General features: G+C 42.8%; 1 protein-coding gene, 1 long non-coding RNA gene and 1 pseudogene across 2 annotated transcripts in view; 1 reads left to right on the plus strand and 2 right to left on the minus strand.

Moving 5' to 3' along the window:
• Positions 1 to 13898, minus strand: part of LOC115149573 (NLR family CARD domain-containing protein 3-like) — a 15099-nt pseudogene extending 1201 nt beyond the window's left edge.
• LOC115149648 (tripartite motif-containing protein 16-like) overlaps positions 1 to 25710 on the plus strand; it is a 1197515-nt gene that overhangs the window by 174592 nt on the left and 997213 nt on the right. The window lies entirely within an intron of this gene.
• On the minus strand, positions 22009 to 22256 carry LOC115149684 (uncharacterized). The gene is made up of 2 exons (XR_003866939.1): positions 22184 to 22256; positions 22009 to 22084 (listed from the first exon to the last, which is right to left on the minus strand). It is a non-coding gene; the product is annotated as an uncharacterized LOC115149684 (long non-coding RNA).

The following is a 25710-nucleotide window of genomic DNA, read 5'->3' on the forward strand; positions in this document are numbered from 1 at the left end:
TACTTGAGTTTCTCCAGTCTGCAGTGTGGATCCTCCAGTCCAGCAGAGAGCAGTCTGACTCCTGAGTCTCCTGGGTGATTGTAGCTCAGGTCCAGCTCTCTCAGGTGTGAGGGGTTTGACCTCAGAGCTGAGACCAGAGAATCACAGCCTTCCTCTGTGACTAGACAGCCTGACAGCCTGCAAAGAGTCAAATCATATTAAAATCACACTTCTTATTCTTTGGTGGTGAAAATAGTGGCAGTATATTTTTTCTACATTTTTAGATATATCAGTGTCCTGAAACCTGCCATATCTATTCATAAATTAATCTATCATTATTATAAATGATCATAATATTGCTTGTAGAGAGAAAAATGTATAGTACAAATATTTGAGTAGACTGACCAGACCAGTTTAAAAGCAGTATCAGTCAAAAGACAGACAGTGAGGTATCAGATTTAGATTGTATTGAGTATACAGTCCACACCATATCTATTTTGACATTGAAGCAAATATTTGAAATGTGGCTCTATACTCCAGCAATTTGGATTTGAGATCAAATGTTTTATACGAGATGACGATATATAATGTCCCCTTTTATTTGAGGATATTGTGTGTGTGTGTGTCCACTGTTTATTTATTTATTTAACCGTTATTTAACTAGGCAAGTCAGTTAAGAACAAATTCTTATTTACAATGACGGCCTACCCCGGCCAAACCCGGACGACGCTGGGCCAATTGTGCGCTGTGTGTGTGCCTAGTGTTTGTGCCCAGTGTGTGTGTCCAGTGTGCGAGTGTGTGTCCAGTGTGTGTGTTAGGGCTGGGCGGTATACCGTATTTTATGATATACAGGTATTGATGCAGGGACCGGTTTGGGTTGTTACTTTATCTTCAATACAGGTATTTGAATGTTTGGTTTGTTAAATGTGATACGCCATGTGTAATGTGCATTTTTATAGTTTACTTCGCTACTTGAGACACAGTGACCTAGCCACGCCCCCTGTCACTCAAGGAGCGCATTTGATGTTCCTCAACCACGAGACACTTTAGTGCTGTTTTCACTCTGCATGGTCAATGCAGTACATGCAACAATGTTGATGACAACAATGCTGTTTTCACTTTTCTTCTTAATATAAATTCACTAAGGTTCTGTAATGACACTATTAGTTTGTGTTTCTTACATTAGCAAAACAGCTAGTTTGTTTTTTCTTAGCAAGTTGCCCTAAATCTTGTGAGATGCTAATTGTTAGCCGCTAATGCTAATAGCTAGCTAGCTAATAAATGTACTGAGTAAGAGCAAACGTAGCCAGCTAATACAGCCTGATAATACCAGTGATGGTGTAGACCTAAATCAGCATGTTGTTTCTGCAACAGTATCTTCTAAATCAAAGAGGAATATGCAAAGCAAGAACATGTTAGCTTCATGAAGTAGCTAAGAGAAAACATGCAATGTAGCCAAAGCTTATAGGGTCCCCTAGGAAACACTTATCAACAATTTAGTTCCTACCCTGTCACAATAACTTTTCCCTGGCATTTTAATTACTTTTAATTCATCTCAAACACTATATTCAAAGTGCCCACTATTGTATTCTAACTATAGAATTAGAATAGTCATTCTATTTCCATGATTCCAACAGTTTCGCTCTAATTCGCAAGTCAAATCACAATTGCAACATTTGGTTAAAAACAAGTTCTAGATTATTTGCCCATATCGTGCAGCCCTGGAAGTGTGGAAATGATCTCAATTGAGCAGTGGTGTAAAGTACTTAAGTAAAAATACTTTCAAGTACTACTTACTTTACATTACTATTTATATTTTTGACAACTTTTACTTTTCCTTCACTACATTCCTAAAGAAAATACTGTACTTTTACTCCATACATTTTCCCTGACACCTAAAAGTACTAATTTTGAATGCTTAGCAGGACAGTACAATTGTCCAATTCACACACGTACCAAGAGAACATCCCTGGTCATCCCTACTGCCTCTGATCTGGAGGACTCACTAAACAGAGAACATCCCTGGTCATCCCTACTGCCTCTGATCTGGAGGACTCACTAAACAGAGAACATCCCTGGTCATCCCTACTGCCTCTGATCTGGAGGACTCACTAAACAGAGAACATCCCTGGTCATCCCTACTGCCTCTGATCTGGAGGACGCACTAAACAGAGAACATCCCTGGTCATCCCTACTGCCTCTGATCTGGAGGACTCACTAAACACACATTCTTTGTTTGTAAATTGTCTGAATGTTGGAGTGTGACCCTGGCTATACGTAAATAAAAATAAATAAAATGGTGCCATCTGGTTTTAATAAAAGGAATTTGAAATTATTTATGAAACGATTTATACATATGGCTCCAACGCTCGTCTTATGTGGCAGGGCTTGCAAACTATTACAGACTACAAACTGAAGCACAGCCACGAGCTGCCCAGTGACACAAGCCTACCAGACGAGCTAAATCACTTCTATGCTCGCTTCGAGGCAAGCAACACTGAGGCATGCATGACAGCATCAGCTGTTCCGGACGACTGTAAGACCATTAAACAGGTCAACATTCACAAGGCTGCGGGGCCAGATGTATTACCAGGACGTGTACTCTGGGCATGTGCTGACCAATTGGCAGGTGTATTCACTGACATTTTCGACATGTCCCTGATTGAGTCTGTAATACCAACATGTTTCAAGCAGACCACCATAGTCCCTGTGCCCAAGAACATGAAGGCAACCTGCCTTCATAGCATAGCAACACCCACCCGTAGCACACTCTCCAGCAAGTATATCTCACTGGTCATCCCCAAAGCCAACACCTGCTTTGGCCGTCTTTCCTTCCAGTTCTCTGCTGCCAATGATTGGAACGAATTGCAAAAATCGCTGAAGTTGGAGACTTATATCTCCCTCAATAACTTTAAACATCAGCTATCTGAGCAGCTAACCGATCTCTGCAGCTGTACATAGCCCATCTGTAAATAGCCCATCCAACTACCTACCTCATCCCCATATTGTTTTTATTTACTTTGTTCTGCTCTTTTGCACTCCAGTATCTCTACTTACACTTCATCATCTGCTCATCTATCACTCCAGTGTTAATTTGCTAAATTGTAATTACTTCGCTACTATGGCCTATTTATTGCCATACCTCCGTACTCCATTTGCACACACTGTATATAGACTTTTCTATTGTGTCATTGACTGTGTGTTTGTTTATTCAATGTGTAACTCTGTGTTGTTTGCTTTATCTTGGCCAGGTCGCAGTTGTAAATGAGAACTTGTTCTCAACTGGCCTACCTGGTTAAATAAAGGTGAAATAATAAAAATAAAAAGATCCTAGATCATAATGAATCAGATTACATGGAGAGGGGGGACCTGATCCTATATCATAATGAATCGGATTACATGGAGAGGTGGGACCTGATCCTAGATCATAATGAATCAGATTACATGGACAGGAGGGGGACCTGATCCAAGATCATAATGAATCAGATTACATGGAGAGGGGGGATCTGATCCTAGATCATAATGAATCAGATTACATGGAGAGGGGGATCTGATCCTAGATCATAATGAATCAGATTACATGGAGAGTGGGGACCTGATCCTAGATCATAATAAATCAGATTACATGGAGAGGGGGGACCTGATCCTAGATCATAATGAATCAGATTAAATGGAGAGGGGGGACCTGATCATAGATCATAATGAATCAGATTACATGGAGAGGGGGGACCTGATCCTATATCATAATGAATCAGATTACATGGAGAGGGGGACCTGATCCTAGATCATAATGAATCAGATTACATGGAGCGAGGGACCTGATCCTATATCATAATGAATCAGATTACATGGAGAGGGGGGGACCTGATCCTAGATCATAATGAATCAGATTACATGGAGCGAGGGACCTGATCCTATATCATAATGAATCAGATTACATGGAGAGGGGGGGACCTGATCCTAGATCATAATGAATCAGATTACATGGAGAGGAGGGGGGACCTGATCCTAGATCATAATGAATCAGATTACATGGAGAGGAGGGGGGACCTGATCCTAGATCATAATGAATCAGATTACATGGAGAGGGGGAACCTGATCCTATATCATAATGAATCAGATTACATGGAGAGGGGGGACCTGATCCTAGATCATAATGAATCAGATTACATGGAGAGGGGGGACCTGATCCTATATCATAATGAATCAGATTACATGGAGAGGAGGGACCTGATCCTAGATCATAATTAATCAGATTACATGGAGAGGGGGGACCTGATCTTAGATCATAATGAATCAGATTACATGGAGAGGGGGGACCTGATCCTAGATCATAATGAATCAGATTACATACTAAATGACTACTGATGACGGATCAGCACCTAGAGAAATATTATCACAATACTGACCCAGGATCAGCTTCTATTAGCACCTATGGCTGCAAATATTGAGGCGCCTTATTCTAATGCTTACCCAATAAAAATGCACTAAATCACGTTAGGCTACACATCATAAAATATATTGAGACAAATTACAGACAGTAAACAAGTAGCAAAATATAATCCGTAGCCATGAAGTGCTTTGAAAGGCTGTTAATGGCTCACATCAACACCCTTATCCCAGAAACCCTAGATCCACTCCAATTTGCACACCGCCCAAACAGATCCACAGATGATGCAATCTCTATTGCACTCCACACTGCCCTTTCCCACCTGGACAAAAGGAACAGCTACGTGAGAATGCTATTCATTGACGACAGCTCAGCGTTCAACACCATATTACCCTCAAAGCTCATCACTAAGCTAAGGATCCTGGGACTAAACACCTCCCTCTGCAACTGGATTCTGGCTTCCTGACGGGCCGCCCCCAGGTGGTGAGGGTAGGTAGCAACACATCTGCCACGCTGATCCTCAACACAGGGGCCCCTCAGGGGTGCGTGCTCAGTCCCCTCCTGTACTCCCTGTTCACCCACGACTGCATGGCCAGGCACGACTCCAACACCATCATTAAGTTTGCATATGACACAACAGTGGAAGGCCTGATCACTGACAACAACGAGACAGCCTATAGGGAGGAGGTCAGAGACCTGGCAGGGTGGTGCCAGAATAACAACCTATCCCTCAATGTAACCAAGACTAAGGAGATGATTGTGGACTACAGGAAAAGGAGGACCGAGCACGCCCCCCCATTCTCATCGACGGGGCTGTAGTGGAGCAGGTTGAGAGCTTCAAGTTCCTTGGTGTCCACATCACCAACAAACTACAATGGTCCAAACACACCAAGACAGTCGTGAAGAGGGCACGAGAAAGCCTATTCTCCTTCAGGAAACAAAAGAGATTTGGCATGGGTCCTCAGTTCCTCAAAAGGTTCTACAGCTGCAACATCGATAGCATCCTGACTGGTTGCATCACTGCCTGGTACGGCGTTTGCTGGGCCTCCGACCGCACGGCACTACAGAGGGTAGTGCGTACGGCCCAGTACATCACTGGGGCTAAGCTGCGTGCCATCCAGGACCTCTACACCAGGCGGTGTCAGAGGAAGGCCCTAAAAATTGTCAAAGACCCCAGCCACCCCAGTCATAGACTGTTCTCTCTACTACCACATGGCAAGCGATACCGGAGTGCCAAGTCTCGAACAAAAAGGCTTCTCAACAGTTTTTACCCCTAAGCCATAAGACTCCTGAACAGGTAATCAAATGGCTACCTGGACTATTTGCATTGTGTGCCCCTCCCCAACCCCTCTTTTACGCTGCTGCTACTCTCTGTTTATCATACACTGCTCAAAAAAATAAAGAGAACACTAAAATAACACATCCTAGATCTGAATGAATAAAATAATCTTATTAAATACTGTTTTCTTTACATAGTTGAATGTGCTGACAACAAAATCACACAAGAATAATCAATGGAAATCCAATTTATCAACCCATGGAGGTCTGGATTTGGAGTCACAGTCAAAATTAAAGTGGAAAACCACACTACAGGCTGATCCAACTTTGATGTAATGTCCTTAAAACAAGTCAAAATGAGGCTCAGTGTGCCTGTATGACCTCCCTACAACGCCTGGGCATGCTCCTGATGAGGTGGCGGATGGTCTCCTGAGGGATCTCCTCCCAGACCTGGACTAAAGCATCCGCCAACTCCTGGACAGTCTGTGGTGCAACATGGCATTGGTGGGTGGAGCGAGACATGATGTCCCAGATGTGCTCAATTGGATTCAGGTCTGGGGAACGGGCGGGCCAGTCCATAGCATCAATGCCTTCCTCTTGCAGGAACTGCTGACACACTCAAGCCACATGAGGTCTAGCATTGTCTTGCATTAGGAGGAACCCAGGGCCAACCGCACCAGCATATGGTCTCACAAGGGGTCTGAGGATCTCATCTCGGTACCTAATGGCAGTCAGGCTACCTCTGGCGAGCACATGGAGGGCTGTGCGGCCCCCCAAAGAAATGCCACCCCACACCATGACTGACCCACCACCAAACCGGTCATGCTGGAGGATGTTGCAGGCAGCAGAACGTTCTCCACGGCGTCTCCAGACTCTGTCACGTCTGTCACATGTGCTCAGTGTGAACCTGCTTTCATTTGTGAAGAGCACAGGGCGCCAGTGGCGAATTTGCCAATCTTGGTGTTCTCTGGCAAATGCCAAACGTCCTGCACGGTGTTGGGCTGTAAGCACAACCCCCACCTGTGGACGTCGGGCCCTCATACCACCCTCATGGAGTCTGTTTCTGACCGTTTGAGCAGACACATGCACATCTGTGGCCTGCTGGAGGTCATTTTGCAGGGCTCTGGCAGTGCTCCTCCAGCTCCTCCTTGCACAAAGGCGGAGGTAGCGGTCCTGCTGCTGGGTTGTTGCCCTCCTACGGCCTCCTCCACGTCTCCTGATGTACTGGCCTGTCTCCTGGTAGCCCCTCCATGCTCTGGACACTACACTGACAGACACAGCAAACCTTCTTGCCACAGCTCGCATTGATGTGCCATCCTGGATGAGCTGCACTACCTGAGCCACTTGTGTGGGTTGTAGACTCCGTCTCATGCTACCACTAGAGTGAAAGCACCGCCAGCATTCAAAAGTGACCAAAACATCAGCCAGGAAGCATAGGAACTGAGAAGTGGTCTGTGGTCACCACCTGCAGAACCACTCCTTTATTGGGGGTGTCTTGCAAATTGCCTATAATTTCCACCTGTTGTCTATTCCATTTGCACAACAGCATGTGAAATTTATTGTCAATCAGTGTTGCTTCCTAAGTGGACAGTTTGATTTCACAGAAGTGTGATTGACTTGGAGTTACATTGTGTTGTTTAAGTGTTCCCTTTATTTTTTTGAGCAGTATATATGCATAGTCACTTTAACTATACATTCATGTACATACTACCTTAATAGGCCCGACCAACCAGTGCCCCCGCACATTGTTAATGTTGGCTATCTGCATTGTGTCCCGCTACCCGCTACCCACCACCCGCCAACCCCTCTTTTAAGCTACTGCTACTCTCTGTTCATCATATATGTATAGTCATTCTAACCATATCTACATGTATATACTACCTCAATCAGCCCGACTAACCGGTGCCTGCATACTGTATAGCCTCGCTACTGTTATAGCCTCTCTACTGTTATTTTTCACTGTCTTTTTACTGTTGTTTTTATTTATTTTCTTACCTATTCTTCACTATTGGTTAGAGCCTGTAAGTAAGCATTTCACTTTTACTATTCAAAAACTAAAAATACCGTCAAATACAGTATGTCATACAGTTCATTTCTTTTAAAATACTGTGATGTAATATTTTGGCCATATCGCCCAGCCCTAGTGTGTGTGTGTGTGTTCATTGAGTGATACACGTGCAAACACACACTGGATACATACAGGACAAACTGGACACACACACAGGACACACACACACACACACAGGACACATACTGGACACACACAGACACACACACACACACACACACACACACACACACACAGGACACAAACACACACTGGACACAAACACATTGGACACACATACACACTGGACACACACACACTGAGCAAATACAGGACACACACACAGGACACACATACACACATGCACACACACAGGACGCACACACACAGTTCAAAATGCTGCAACATAGCGCCAAATGTAAAACTGTAAACTTCACTTTCCAAACACATGTGGTGTGGACTATGTGTGTCTGGTAAACACATGTGGATCTGGTGAACAGTTATCACTTGTTGACCAACTACAGGAATACTGACCTCAGAGTCTCCAGTCTGCAGTGGGGATTCCCCAGTCCAGCAGAGAGCAGCTTCACTCCTGAATCCTTCAGGTCATTGTTACTCAGGTCCAGCTCTCTCAGGTGTGAGGGGTTTGACTCCAGAGCTAAGACCAGAGAAGCACAGCCTTCCTCTGTGACTCCACAGCCTGACAGCCTGACAAAGAGATCATCATGAATTCACAATCACACTGTTAAATTAACGAGTAGTTAGAAGGACAACGGTAGATGCATTTGGTTTATTCTCTTAAATAACATATAGATTAATCTTCCGTCTCCTAGAATTGTATGGTCATAATGTTTTATTATGTGAACACCAATGCACTGATTTCAGTTACTGGCCCAACGCTCTAATCACTAGACTATCTGCCGTCGCGCTTTTGATACTTAAGTATATTTAAAACCAAATACTTTTAGACTTTTACTCATGTAGTATTTTACTGGGTGACTTCCACTTTACTTGAGTAATTTTCTATTAACGTGTCTTTACTTTTACTCAAGTATTTACATTTACATTTAAGTCATTTAGCAGACGCTCTTATCCAGAGTGACTTACAAATTGGTGCATTCACCTATAATATCCAGTAGAACAACCACTTTACAATAGTGCATCTAACTCTAGTATGACAACTGGGTACTTTTTACACCACTGTAATTGAGTGGAAATGCAGAAATGATGAAAGTGCTGACATTTTTTGGGGTTGAAGTTGAATTGAGAAGTATAAACCAATCAGAATGGAGAAAGACTCATTGAAATCACTTAGAATGTATATGTGTTGCCACCCTGGGATCACTCACTACCCATAAAGCACCCTGGGATCACTCACTACTCATAAAGCACCCTGGGATCACTCACTACTCATAAAGCACCCTGGGATCACTCACTACTCATAAACCACCCTGGGATCACTCCCTACTCATAAAGCCCCCTGGGATCACTCACTACTGCACCCTGGGATCACTCACTACTCATAAAGCACCCTGGGATCACTCACTACTCATAAAGCACCCTGGGATCACTCACTACCCATAAAGAACCCTGGGATCACTCACTACCCATAAAGCACCCTGGGATCACTCACTACTCATAAAGCACCCTGGGATCACTCACTACTCATAAAGCACCCTGGGATCACTCACTACTCATAGAGCACCCTGGGATCACTCACTACTCATAAAGCACCCTGGGATCACTCACTACCCATAAAGCACCCTGGGATCACTCACTACTCATAAAGCACCCTGGGATCACTCACTACCCATAAAGAACCCTGGGATCACTCACTACTCATAAAGAACCCTGGGATCACTCACTACTCATAAAGCAGCCTGGGATCACTCACTACTCATAAAGAACCCTTGGATCACTCACTACTCATAAAGAACCCTGGGATCACTCACTACTCATAAAGAACCCTGGGATCACTCACTACCCATAAAGCACCCTGGGATCACTCACTACTCATAAAGCACCCTGGGATCACTCACTGCTCATAAAGCACCCTGGGATCACTCACTACTCATAAAGCACCCTGGGATCACTCACTACTCATAAAGTACCCTGGGATCACTCACTACCCATAAAGCACCCTGGGATCACTCACTGCTCATAAAGCACCCTGGGATCACTCACTACTCATAAAGCAGCCTGGGATCACTCACTACTCATAAAGCCCCCTGGGATCACTCACTACTCATAAAGCACCCTGGGATCACTCACTACTCATAAAGAACCCTGGGATCACTCACTACCCATAAAGCACCCTGGGATCACTCACTACTCATAAACCACCCTGGGATCACTCACTACTCATAAAGAACCCTGGGATCACTCACTACCCATAAAGCACCCTGGGATCACTCACTACTCATAAAGAAAATGTACAACTTTTACTATTCAAAAACTAAAAATACCGTCACATTTATTTTGAAATACGGTGATGTAATATTTTGGCCATATCGCCCAGCCCTAGTGTGTGTGTGTGAGTTCATTAAGTGATACACATGTACACACACGCACACACACACACTGGACATACACACACAGGACAAACTGGACACACACACACAGGACACACACACACATACACAGGACACACACACACACACACTGGACACACACACACACACACTGGACACACACACACACACTGGACACACACACACTGGACACACACACACGGACACACACACACACACACACACACACACACACACACACACACACACACACACACACACACACACACACACACACACACACACACACACATAGGACACACACACACATACTGGACACACACACACACACAGGACACACACACAGGACAAACTGGACACACACACACACACACACACACAGGACACACACACACACTGGACACACACACACACAGGACACACACACACATACACATTTCAAAATTCTGGAGCATAGCGCAAGCTTGATGTAATCACTGCAGGCATGGAATATGGGACCAAATACTAAACTTATGACTACTTTAATACAATATAAGTGAATTTGTCCAAATATGTACAACTTTTTCAAATGGGAGAACTAAATACATAAAGTGCTTTCCTTTCTCAACAGTAACACAGCTATGTATGAAAATACCCTCAAATTAAAGGTGACGTTCTGTACTGTCACCTAATATGAAACATTCTATCTCAAATCCAAAATGCTGGAGCATAGCACCACATTTAAAACTGTAAGCTTCACTGTCCAAACACATATGGTGTGGACTATGTGTGCCTGGTAAACACACGTGGATCTGGTGAACAGTTATCACTTGTTGACTAACTACAGGAATACTGACCTCAGAGTCTCCAGTTTACAGTGGGGATTCCCCAGTCCAGCAGAGAGCAGCTTCACTCCTGAATCCTTCAGGTCATTGTTACTCAGGTTCAGCTCTCTCAGGTGTGAGGGGTTTGACGTCAGAGCTGAGGCCAGAGAAGCACAGCCTTCCTCTGTGACTCCACAGCCTGACAGCCTGACAAAGAGATCATCATGAATTCACAAACACACTGTTAATTTAACGAGTAGTGTAGAAGGACAATGGAAGATGCATTTGGTTCATTCTTTTAAACAACACATAGATTCATCTTCCTTTTCCTAGAATTGTATGGTCATAATGTTATATTAATGTGAACACCAATGCACTGATTCAATATGTTGTTCAATATAATGTTATATACATATTATAATACATATTTTTATCTAAACTGAATATTGCTTCCTGATGATTAGTTCTTAAGTGTAATTTTATGTACTCACAGAACAGCTCTGGAGGCTTTGACCACTGGCAGCAGCCTCAGAAGACCTTCCTCTGATCTGGAGTATTTCTTCAGGTCAAACACATCCAGCTCCTTTTCTGAAGTCAGCAACACAAAGACCAGAGCTGACCACTGTCCAGGTGAGAGTTCTTCACTGGAGACACTTCCTGATCTCACGTAGCTTTGGATCTCCTCCACTAGAGAATGGTCATTCAGTTCATTCAGACAGTGGAACAGATTGATGCACCTCTCTGGAGAAGGATTCTCCCTGATCTTCTCCTTGATGTACTTGACTGTTTCTTCAGGGCTCTGTGAGCTGCTTCTTGTCTCTGTCAGTAGACCTCGTAAGTGCTTCTGATTGGACTCCAGTGAGAGGCCCAGAAGGAAGCGGAGGAACAGGTCCAGGTTTCCCATCTCACTTTGTAAGGCTTTATCCACAGCACTCTTGTAGAAAGTAACTTCAGGTGTGTCTCTGAACAGCAGAGAAAAGATACTGGACTTTGATTGCTGTTTGTCCATTAGATTCTCATTGTTGTTGATGAATGAGAGGAACACATACACAGCAGCCAGAAACTCCTGAATGCTCAGATGCACGAAGCAGTACACCTTGTCCTGGTACAGCCCACATTCCTCTTTAAAGATCTGTGTGCACAATCCTGAGTACACTGAGGCTTCATTGACATCAATGCCAGCCTCTTTCAGGTCTTCTTCATAGAAAATCAGATTGCCATTCACAAGCTGTTGAAAAGCCAGTTTTCCCAGTGACAGAATGCTCTCTTTATTCCAGTGTGGACCTGTCTCTTCTTTCCCAAGATACTTTTCATTCTTCTGTTTGGTATGAAACACCACAAGGTGTGTGTACATCTCAGTCAGAGTCTTGGGCATCTCTTCTCTCTTATGTTTCAACATGTGTTCGAGGACTGTTGCAGAAATCCAACAGAAGACTGGAATGTGGCACATGATGTGGAGGCTCCTTGATGTCTTTATGTGTGAGATGATTCTGCTGGCCAGGTCCTCATCACCGAATCTCTTCCTGAAGTACTCCTCCTTCTGTGGGTCATTGAACCCTCGTACCTCTGTTACCTGGTCAACACACCCTGAAGGGATCTTATTGGCTGCTGCAGGTCGGGTAGTTATCCAGAGGAGAGCAGAGGGAAGCAGGTTTCCCTTGATGAGATTTGTCATCAGAACATCCACTGAGGTTGACTTTGTGACGTCACAACAGATCTTGTTCTTCTGGAAGTCTAGGGGCAGTCGGCACTCATCCAGACCATCAAAGATGAACAGAACTTTGTACTTGTCGTAGTTGGAGATTCTTGATTGTTTGGTTTCCATTGAGAAGTGATTGAGAAGTTCAATCAAAGTGAGATCGTCACCTTTCATCAAATTCAGCTCCCGGAAAGGCAATGAAAATACAAATTGAACATCCTGATTTGCTTTTCCTTCAGCCCAGTCCAGAATGAACTTCTGCACAGAGACTGTTTTTCCAATGCCAGCGACTCCCTTTGTCAGCACAGTTCTGATAAGTTTGTCTTGTCCAGTTAAGGGTTTGAAGATGTCGTTACATTTGACTGCAGTCTCTGGTCTTGCTTGTTTCCTGGTTGTTGTCTCAATCTGTCTCAGCTCATGTTCATTATTGACCTCTCCTGTTCCTCCCTCTGTGATGTAGAGCTCTGTGTAGATCTTATTGAGAAGTGTTGGGTTTCCTTATTTAGCGATCCCCTCAAATACACATTGAAACTTCTTCTTTAGATTAGATTTCAGTTCACGTTGGCAAATCACAGCAGGATCATCTGAATCTAGAAATAACACAGAGGATATTAATATTACGTCTATTTTAATGCCTACAGTATTGAAGGACTGTTGTAAAGTTGAAATGATAATAATTTATCATCTTAACTGTCTATGTAAATGTGTAAATGTTCTCATGATGCATTCCAGGCTGGTGTGACTGATTATATTATTATTGGTATTATTAATGTTGTCTCTCTCTCTAAATGAATCACCACAACACATCCCTTCTGCTACTTGATGAGGTCACTAGGTGTTGTGTTACGGCTGCTACAATATCATTGAGTTACACAGCTACTTTAGCTGTACTTTAGCTACAGCTTTTAAATGTTATAAAACAGCATTCAACATGATGCAGACAGATCTTACATTTCTCCAGTGTGTCAGCAAGCTCCTTCTGGTTCATTTTCCTCAGGACGTGCAGTGTGATCTTCAGAGCCCCCTCTCTGGCACTGCTCTCCTGCTTCTCATCTTCAGCATCCACCACTTCCTTATCCTGCTTCTGACTCTCAAAGCCCTCTGGGAGATCTGGACTAAGAATCCTCTTGAACATCTTCAGTTCGTTCTTCACAAATGTCATCATTTTCTCTTCAAGCAACTAAAATAAATAAATAAAATAAGTTAAGCAAGAGAATAAATGCTTTCTCATTAACACAATAATGAATGATTGACAGATCATCTTTACTTGAAGAAAACTAAAACAAATGTACATAACAGGACCACATACACTGAATATAGAGTCCAGGTCTGTTTGATGAATCTGGGAAGACTGACCACTGAGAATCTCTGACTCTGATCTCTCCTGTTGGTTTCTGTGGACAAAACATGAGATTATAGTACACACACACACACACACACACACACACACACACACACACACACACACACACACACACACACACACACACACACACACACACACACACACACACACACACACACACACACACACACACAGTTTTAGGACTATGAAAATGGACTAAAGGATTAGCCTATGGATTATGAAAACAACCAAAAGAAATGTGAAAATGGGAGAGGAGAAATGACTAGAGACAGTGTTGTTTAACTCACTGACCATGACCCATGAGTTCTTCTTACCTTTGTTCAGTAGAAAAGTCTCCCTCTCTAAACTCTATAGGTTCAAACATAGACCAGTCACTCTTCATGGACACACAGCTGGGTACAGGGGAGGATGGTCTCTTCCGCTTGATTGGTCTTCAACACAACAGAGACAAACATTACATCTCTCATCTACTCTGATCTCAGATGGGGAAACATAAGAAGAGTTCCAAAACGCAACATATCACTTTACAGAAATGAGCTTTTATTGTTTAAAGAAATTATGTATTAATTATTACATCTCTCACAGACAAGGATTTGTTTAAAATCTATCACTTGATGGTTTCATTTCAGAGAGACAAAAATCATGTTTTTTTTGCAAAATGCTATATATCTCCCTCACTCTCAAATGTGACCGACCGGCTCAATTTGGTAATTAACTAAATAACTACATATATAGTGATTTTGGTTTATGTCAGTTTAATTGTTTGTTATGATATAAGTTGTTATTTTATGATTTTAAGTGATCAAATTAACTAGTAATTCTGAGTAATTACTACTTTAGTAAGGAATAACACATTTTTCATTACTACTGCAGTTGTTACATAATTCCAATAGATGGGAACATAAGAACACAAATGACATTTCAGAATATTAGTTTAGTTTTCTCCCTGGATACACCACCACTCCCCACGCTTCCTGCAGAACCCCTGCAGTACCTCCACAGACCCCGGATTGAGAACCCCTGATTTAGCAGATGCTCTTATCCAGAGAGATTTACAGTAAGTGCATTCACCTTAAGATAGCTATTTATTTAGGAAATAAACTAAATCAATTCTTCATAAAATTGTCATCTTACCTCTTAGCTTTGGTGTCATGTCCCCCAGAGAGATGCATTTTAGAGGCAGGGGCCCCTTCCTCTCTCTCCCCAGAGAGACTCATTTTAGAGGCAGGGCCCCCCTCCTCTCTCTCCCCAGAGAGACTCATTTTGGAGGCAGGGGCCCCCTCCTCTCTCTCCCCAGAGAGACTCATTTTAGAGGCAGGGACCCCCTCCTCTCTCTTCCCAGAGAGACTCATTTTAGAGGCAGGGCCCCCCTCCTCTCTCTCCCCAGAGAGACTCATTTTAGAGCACTGACCCCTGTAAACAGAGATCCAGCATGTTGGTTGTGGTTAACACAGTGACAACTAAACAGAGATCCAGCATGTTGGTTGTGGTTAACACAGTAACAACTAAACAGAGATCCAACATGTTGGTTGTGGTTAACACAGTGACAACTAAACAGAGATCCAGCATGTTGGTTGTGGTTAACACAGTGACAACTAAACAGAGATCCAGCATGTTGGTTGTTGTTAACACAGTGACAACTAAACAGAGATCCAGCATGTTGGTTGTGGTTAACACAGTGACAACTAAACAGAGATCCAGCATGTTGGTTGTGGTTAACACAGTGACAACTAAACAGAGATCCAGCATGTTGGTTGTGGTTAACACAGTGACAACTAAACAGAGATCCAGCATGTTGGTTGTGGTTAACACAGTGACAACTAAACAGAGTTCCAGCATGTTGGTTGTGGTCAACACAGTGACAACTAAACAGAGATACAGCATGTTGGTTGTGGTTAACACAGTAACAACTAAACAGAGATCCAGCATGTTGGTTGTGGTTAACACAGTGACAACTAAACAGAGATCCAGCATGTTGGTTGTGGTTAACACAGTGACAACTAAACAGAGATCCAGCATGTCGGTTGTGGTTAACACAGTGACAACTAAACAGAGATCCAACATGTTGATTAACACAGTGACAACTAAACAGAGATCCAGCATGTTGGTTGTGGTTAACACAGTAACAACTAAACAGAGATCCAGCATGTTGGTTAACACAGTGACAACTAAACAGAGATCCAGCATGTTGGTTGTGGTTAACACAGTGACAACTAAACAGAGATCCAGCATGTTGGTTGTGGTTAACACAGTGACAACTAAACAGAGATCCAGCATGTTGGTTGTGGTTAACACAGTGACAACTGAACAGAGATCCAGCATGTTGGTTGTGGTCAACACAGTGACAACTAAACAGAGATCCAGCATGTTGGTTGTGGTTAACACAGCGACAACTAAACAGAGATCCAACATGTTGGTTGTGGTTAACACAGTGACAACTAAACAGAGATCCAGCATGTTGGTTGTGGTTAACACAGCGACAACTAAACAGAGATCCAGCATGTTGGTTGTGGTTAACACAGCGACAACTAAACAGAGATCCAGCATGTTGGTTGTGGTTAACACAGCGACAACTAAACAGAGATCCAGCATGTTGGTTGTGGTTAACACAGTGACAACTAAACAGAGATCCAGCATGTTGGTTGTGGTTAACACAGTGACAACTAAACAGAGATCCAGCATGTTGGTTGTGGTTAACACAGTGACAACTAAACAGAGATCCAGCATGTTGGTTGTGGTTAACACAGTGACAACTAAACAGAGATCCAGCATGTTGGTTGTGGTTAACACAGTGACAACTAAACAGAGATCCAGCATGTTGGTTGTGGTTAACACAGTGACAACTAAACAGAGATCCAGCATGTTGGTTGTGGTCAACACAGTGACAACTAAACAGAGATCCAGCATGTTGGTTGTGGTTAACACAGTGACAACTAAACAGAGATCCAGCATGTTGGTTGTGGTTAACACAGTGACAACTAAACAGAGATCCAGCATGCTGTGGTTGTGGTTAACACAGTGACAACTAAACAGAGATCCAGCATGTTGGTTGTGGTTAACACAGTGGCAACTAAACAGAGATCCAGCATGTTGGTTGTGGTTAACACAGTGACAAGTAAACAGAGATCCAGCATGTTGATTGTGGTTAACACAGTGACAACTAAACAGAGATCCAGCATGTTGGTTGTGGTTAACACAGTAACAACTAAACAGAGATCCAACATGTTGGTTGTGGTTAACACAGTGACAACTAAACAGAGATCCAGCATGTTGGTTGTGGTTAACACAGTGACAACTAAACAGAGATCCAGCATGTTGGTTGTGGTTAACACAGTAACAACTAAACAGAGATCCAGCGTGTTGGTTGTGGTTAACACAGTGACAACTAAACAGAGATCCAGCATGTTGGTTGTGGTTAACACAGTAACAACTAAACAGAGATCCAGCATGTTGGTTGTGGTTAACACAGTGACAACTAAACAGAGATCCAGCATGTTGGTTGTGGTCAACACAGTGACAACTAAACAGAGATCCAGCATGTTGGTTGTGGTTAACACAGTAACAACTAAACAGAGATCCAGCGTGTTGGTTGTGGTTAACACAGTGACAACTAAACAGAGATCCAGCATGTTGGTTGTGGTTAACACAGTGACAACTATTTCTTGATTGTCAATTGTTCTCATTTATTCATTATCTCTTTGAGAAATAAAACATTTACTAACAGACATATCTAAACAGTCAGGTGATTTAATGCATCACATGAACATGTAGCTGTGACATTTCATCTCCATGGCAACTGTCAATAATAATAATAAGTCACTGTTTGTTAAGGTAGTTATAGACAGAACAACAATAACAATAATAATAATAATAATAAGTCACTGTTTGTTAATGTAGTTATAGACAGAACAACAACAATAATAATAACAATAATAATAATAATAATAATAACAATAATAATAATAATAAGTCACTGTTTGTTAATGTAGTTATAGACAGAACAGCAACAATAATAATAACAATAATAATAATAATAATAATAACAATAATAATAATAATAAGTCACTGTTTGTTAAGGTAGTTATAGACAGAACAACAACAATAATAATAATAACAATAATAATAATAATAAGTCACTGTTTGTTAAGGTAGTTAGAGACAGTACAGCAACACAAGGCCATGTCTCACACGTATTTGTATTCACTAACAGTAGGCTATTTATTGTCTTTCAATCTGTTCTTTTCTAAACGTATCTGAGAATGTAGACAGAAGGGCTAAAACGGACATGATTGATCTGAGGGGGAAATCATTATATTATGTAAAGTAGACTAGGTTATAATGTATGATAGCAGTTTGTTAGTGATATGCAGATCAAGGTCTATACCTCGGCTATAACCTACATATCATAGATGACCAGTCTAAACCTGTTCAGATCAACATAATGTTATAGTCCTACCAGTAGCAGGACAGAGAATGTACTGTATATAACCTACATATCATAGATGACCAGCCTAAACCTGTTCAGATCAACATAATGTTATAGTCCTACCAGTAGCAGGACAGAGAATGTACTGTATATAACCTACATATCATAGATGACCAGCCTAAACCTGTTCAGATCAACATAATGTTATAGTCCTACCAGTAGCAGGACAGAGAATGTACTGTATATAACCTACATATCATAGATGACCAGTCTAAACCTGTTCAGATCAACATAATGTTATAGTCCTACCAGTAGCAGGACAGAGAATGTACTGTATATAACCTACATATCATAGATGACCAGTCTAAACCTGTTCAGATCAACATAATGTTATAGTCCTACCAGTAGCAGGACAGAGAATGTACTGTATATAACCAACATATCATAGATGACCAGTCTAAACCTGTTCAGATCAACATAATGTTATAGTCCTACCAGTAGCAGGACAGAGAATGTACTGTATATAACCTACATATCATAGATGACCAGTCTAAACCTGTTCAGATCAACATAATGTTATAGTCCTACCAGTAGCAGGACAGAGAATGTACTGTATATAACCTACATATCATAGATGACCAGCCTAAACCTGTTCAGATCAACATAATGTTATAGTCCTACCAGTAGCAGGACAGAGAATGTACTGTATATAACCTACATATCATAGATGACCAGTATAAACCTGTTCAGATCAACATAATGTTATAGTCCTACCAGTAGCAGGACAGAGAATGTACTGTATATAACCTACATATCATAGATGACCAGTCTAAACCTGTTCAGATCAACATAATGTTATAGTCCTACCAGTAGCAGGACAGAGAATGTACTGTATATAACCTACATATCATAGATGACCAGTCTAAACCTGTTCAGATCAACATAATGTTATAGTCCTACCAGTAGCAGGACAGAGAATGTACTGTATATAACCTACATATCATAGATGACCAGTCTAAACCTGTTAGGGTTTCACTCCAACCCTGTTCCTGGAGCGCTACCCTCCGGTAGGGTTACACTCCAACCCTGTTCCTGGAGCGCTACCCTCCGGTAGGGTCTCACTCCAACCCTGTTCCTGGAGCGCTACCCTCCGGTAGGGTCTCACTCCAACCCTGTTCCTGGAGCGCTACCCTCCGGTAGGGTCTCACTCCAACCCTGTTCCTGGAGCGCTACCCTCCGGTAGGGTTTCACTCCAACCCTGTTCCTGGAGCACTACCCTCCGGTAGGGTTTCACTCCAACCCTGTTCCTGGAGCGCTACCCTCCGGTAGGGTCTCACTCCAACCCTGTTCCTGTAGCGCTACCCTCCGGTAGGGTTACACTACAACCCTGTTCCTGGAGCGCTACCCTCCGGTAGGGTCTCACTCCAACCCTGTTCCTGGAGCGCTACCCTCCGGTAGGGTTACACTCCAACCCTGTTCCTGGAGCGCTACCCTCCGGTAGGGTCTCACTCCAACCCTGTTCCTAGAGCGCTACCCTCCGGTAGGGTTACACTCCAACCCTGTTCCTGGAGCGCCAGCCCTCCGGTAGGGTTACACTCCAACCCTGTTCCTGGAGCACTACCCTCCGGTAGGGTTACACTACAACCCTGTTCCTGGAGCGCTACCCTCCGGTAGGGTTTCACTCCAACCCTGTTCCTGGAGCGCTACCCTCCGGTAGGGTTACACTCCAACCCTGTTCCTGGAGCGCTACCCTCCGGTAGGGTTACACTCCAACCCTGTTCCTGGAGCGCTACTCTCCAGTAGGGTCTCACTCCAACCCTGTTCCTGGAGCGCTACCCTCCGGTAGGGTTACACTCCAACCCTGTTCCTGGAGCGCTACCCTCCAGTAGGGTTTCACTACAACCCTGTTCCTGGAGCGCTACCCTCCCGTAGGGTCTCACTCCAACCCTGTTCCTGGAGCGCTACCCTCCGGTAGGGTCTCACTCCAACCACAGCTGTAACTAACCTGATTTATCTTATAAACCAACTAATTATTTTAATCAGGTGACTAGTTTTGAATATTAATGAAAACCTACAGGATGGTATTTCTCCAGGAACATGATCGGAGAGCCCTGTTTTAGAAGATGCATAAAATCCATCCTCCAATTTTTTCTGACTATTCAGCATCAGCTAACCGTGCTAAAATCTTATTAGAAATCAGTTTTTTTTGTAACAGTAACGTTACCATTTACCTGGTAATTAAATATAATTGATTTAGAATTGATCAGAATAATGTTTATTGTATTCTCAAATTGAAAGTGCTCCCTGGCGCTCCTCAGCACTACACCCATGGTGATAAGAGATCATAGATCAAACCTACTCTGACTATTAAATGTCTGACTACGACCTGACTTTATAATAGTGTGTAAGTAGCTTCTAGACTTACCAGTCTGCTCGTCTTTCCTTCAAATCAATACTTTCACCCGACTTCTAATGTTGCCGAGAAATGTGCTCCACAGTTTCAACATCCCTTTTGTACGCGCATTAGCCCACAAACTTCCTTTCAACTTCATGAGGAAATGACATAACAGAATTCCTAAACCCAGAGACCAACATCCCGCTGGGGAAGCAGACTGTAGGAAGTAGACCGATGCTGTGATTTGGGGTTTGAGAAGTCAGAAGTGAAACATTCCTCCTTAGTTGTACATTTTCTCTAAATCTAAAGGTAAAACCCAGATTCCAGCCAATGTCTTAAGGATTTGAACATGTTATTACTCCAACTTCGTGAAAGAGACGAACTGACACGTTATTATTTTAGTCAAAAACAACTTTATATCGAAGGAGTCTCTTTGGTTTGACGCTCTGCACATGCGCAGTTCTACATACTTTTGTATATCTATATCTATATCTATATTTATATATATATCTCTATATATATATATATATATATATATATATATATATATATATATATATATATATACACACACACTAGATATGCAAATGTATGTAGACACCCCTTCAAATTAGTGGATTCGACTATTTCAGCCACATCCGTTGCTGACAAGTGTATAAAATCGAGCACACAGCCAATCTCCATAGACAAACATTAGCAGTAGAATGGCAGCAATGTTCTAACATCTCTTGGAAAGCCTTCCCAGAAGAGTGGCGGCTGTTATAGCACCAAAGGGGGGACCAATTCCATATTAATGCCCTTGATTTTGGAATGAGATGGTCTGTGAGCAGGTGTCCACATACATTTGGTCATGTAGTGTATATTTGATGCTGTTTGTAAAAATCAGGCCACCATTTTATTTATAGTTATAACATACTGTAGTCTAAAACCATTTTAGTTACAGTATAACATACTGTAGTCTAAAACCTTAAACTAGTACATTTGGGAACAGGACATAATGTCATATTTTCCAAATGGTTTCGTTATCAGAAATGACCAACTTCATGACATGACACTTACTTGGGTGACTTCCTCATGTCTCCTTTTCCGTTAAATTCGTAATCTATGCTGGAGATCCCCCTTAACAAAGCCTTGCCTTAGTCTATCCAGTGGACAAGCCTTCTGCCATGCCTGGATATTTTCAGAAAAAAGTACCAACACTTCAAAATGAAATATCACTTGGGATAATCTTCCAAAGACATTGACTTTTATTCAAATAACAGATTGTACCTGTCCAGCTCCAGGTTCCCCAGAAGGACCAGACACCACCATCTCCTCAGACCAGGCTGAAGGACCAGACACCCCCATCTCCTCAGACCAGGCTGAAGGACCAGACACCCCCATCTCCTCAGACCAGGCTGAAGGACCAGACACCACCATCTCCTCAGACCAGGCTGAAGGACCAGACACCACCATCTCCTCAGACCAGGCTGAAGGACCACACACCACCATCTCCTCAGACCAGGCTGAAGGACCAGACACCACCATCTCCTCAGACCAGGCTGAAGGACCAGACACCACCATCTCCTCAGACCAGGCTGAAGGACCAGACACCACCATCTCCTCAGACCAGGCTGAAGGACCAGACACCACCATCTCCTCAGACCAGGCTGAAGGACCAGACACCACCATCTCCTCAGACCAGGCTGAAGGACCAGACACCACCATCTCCTCAGACCAGGCTGAAGGACCAGACACCACCATCTCCTCAGACCAGGCTGAAGGACCACACACCACCATCTCCTCAGACCAGGCTGAAGGACCACACACCACCATCTCCTCAGACCAGGCTGAAGGACCACACACCACCATCTCCTCAGACCAGGCTGAAGGACCAGACACCATCATCTCCTCAGACCAGGTATATCAGGCTGAAGGACCAGACACCACCATCTCCTCAGACCAGGCTGAAGGACCAGACACCACCATCTCCTCAGACCAGGCTGAAGGACCAGACACCCCCATCTCCTCAGACCAGGCTGAAGGACCAGACACCACCATCTCCTCAGACCAGGCTGAAGGACCACACACCACCATCTCCTCAGACCAGGCTGAAGGACCAGACACCACCATCTCCTCAGACCAGGCTGAAGGACCAGACACCACCATCTCCTCAGACCAGGCTGAAGGACCAGACACCACCATCTCCTCAGACCAGGCTGAAGGACCAGACACCACCATCTCCTCAGACCAGGCTGAAGGACCAGACACCACCATCTCCTCAGACCAGGCTGAAGGACCAGACACCACCATCTCCTCAGACCAGGCTGAAGGACCAGACACCACCATCTCCTCAGACCAGGCTGAAGGACCAGACACCACCATCTCCTCAGACCAGGCTGAAGGACCAGACACCACCATCTCCTCAGACCAGGCTGAAGGACCAGACACCACCATCTCCTCAGACCAGGCTGAAGGACCAGACACCACCATCTCCTCAGACCAGGCTGAAGGACCAGACACCACCATCTCCTCAGACCAGGCTGAAGGACCACACACCACCATCTCCTCAGACCAGGCTGAAGGACCACACACCACCATCTCCTCAGACCAGGTATATCAGGCTGAAGGACGAGAACAGTCACAATGTATTTCCAATTGCTCATTTTGAGCATCTGTAAATACTAAATTAATACCTTTTCTGCATTTGACATAATACCACTTACGATCGAGTAATCAAATGGAGTGTCTGTGGCAAAATATCATGTGTACTGGAAAGAAAACACATAAAGAATAAAACACAATGTTAATTACTCATTATAAATGTATGTTAGTGAAACATATTGTAAAGGGTGCGTGTTGGTGGCAGGGAAGTCAGGCGCAGGAGAACGAACTTGGTATAAACGGAATCGTTTAATAAGTGCTCACAAATTCCGAAAACCAACATATACAAAATAAAGGAAGTGGGTACAAAACCCGTCGCACACCAGGGCATAAATGCACCATTACATACAACAAACAATCACCGGCAAGGACATGAGGGGAAACAGAGGGTTAAATACACAACATGTAATGAATGGGATTGGAACCAGGTGTGATGGAAGACAAGACAAAACCAATGGAAAATGAAAAGTGGATCAGTGATGGCTAGAAGGCCGGTGACGTCGACCGCCGAACACCGACGGAACAAGGAGAGGGACCGACTCCGGTGGAAGTCGTGACAATAATGAATAAACAATGTTAATTACTCATTATAAATGTAGGTTAGTAAAACATAATGTTAATTACTCATTATAAATGTAGGTTAGTAAAACATAATGTTAATTACTCATTATAAATGTAGGTTAGTAAAACATAATATTAATTACTCATTATAAATGTAGCTTAGTAAAACATAATGTTAATTACTCATTATAAATGTATGTTAGTAAAAAATGATGATATTAGAACAGTGAAATCTGACCATGAGCATAAAGACACCACAATCACTGCTTTATGGTTCCAGGAAGTCCCTGTTTCAAGAGTTAACAGTTACAGTTACAAAATATGCAACAAAATATTTGAAATCAAATAATAACATTGAATGCAAAAAACACTCAATGCTAACTATTACCTTTAATAAAGTTCAGGTCAGTTGTTTCAGTCCATGTCCCAGTGACAAGCTGCTTTGCCAGTTCACTGAGAAACCAAGAGACCAAAAGTAATGTTATTAAATATAATCATATAAAAACTGTAGCCTCTATGAAGAACACAATGTCCAACACAGATGGGGGCATGGTGGCAGGTAGCCTAGTGTTTAGAGTGTTGGGCCAGTAACCGAAAGGTTGCTAAATTGAATCCCAAAGCAGACAAGGTAAAAATCTGTTGTTATGCCCCTGAACAAGGCAGTTAACCCACTGTTCCTAGGCCGTCATTGTAAATAAGAATTTGTTCTTAACTGACTTGCCTTGTTAAATAAAGGTAAAATTATTATTTTTTACATCAACAGAGCATGTGATTCTGCAGAGAGTAGACTTCATCTGCAACAAACATGCAGAGAACACTATAAACAAGGTTAATGTCACATGACCAGAAAAAATAAATAGATTAGATCCTGCAACCATGGAGAGGTAAATACTAGTCTATTTATGGAAAAATGCCCTGATTAACTCCTTAGTCTTATCTCAGTTTATGCCCCTGCTACTCCTGATGATTTGTTTTTCAAATCCAATGAGCAAAACATATTTTCTTTATCTGGGATGCTAAACCAGACAAAATAAAGCGTGACTATCTATATAATGAATATGATTTGGGTGGGTTGAGATTATTAAATATAAAAGCACTAAACCCTCTCTCTGAAAGCTTCACTTATTCAACAGTTTTACTTGAACCCTAAATGGTTCTCCAGTAGATTACTAAGAAAAGCTCATCCATTGTTTAAAAATGGCCTTTTTGCCTTTGTGCAGATTGCCATGTCTCATTTTCAATTAATTGAGAATTATACTTTTTTCAAAGTATCTCTTTTTCAAACAAGCATTACAGAGCTGGCTACAATTTCAATTTCATCCCCCCTGAAAAGATAAAACAAATATTATGGCTGAACTCAAATGTGCTGGTTGATAAAATACCTGTATTTATGGGAAAGATGTTTGAAAAGGGTATTCTGTTTTTAAATTATATTGTAAATTGGAATGGTAGAGTTATGTCCTTCATAGAGTTATCAGAATTGTTTGGGAAGGTCTGTTCAATCCAAGATTACAACCAATTGATTACAGCATTACCCCAAAAATGGAGGAGGCAGGTAGCAGCGGGAGGATGTAGGGAACTGGTCTGTCTGA

This window comes from Salmo trutta, chromosome 15, assembly GCF_901001165.1.
Source record: "Salmo trutta chromosome 15, fSalTru1.1, whole genome shotgun sequence".
Lineage (NCBI taxonomy): Eukaryota > Metazoa > Chordata > Actinopteri > Salmoniformes > Salmonidae > Salmo > Salmo trutta.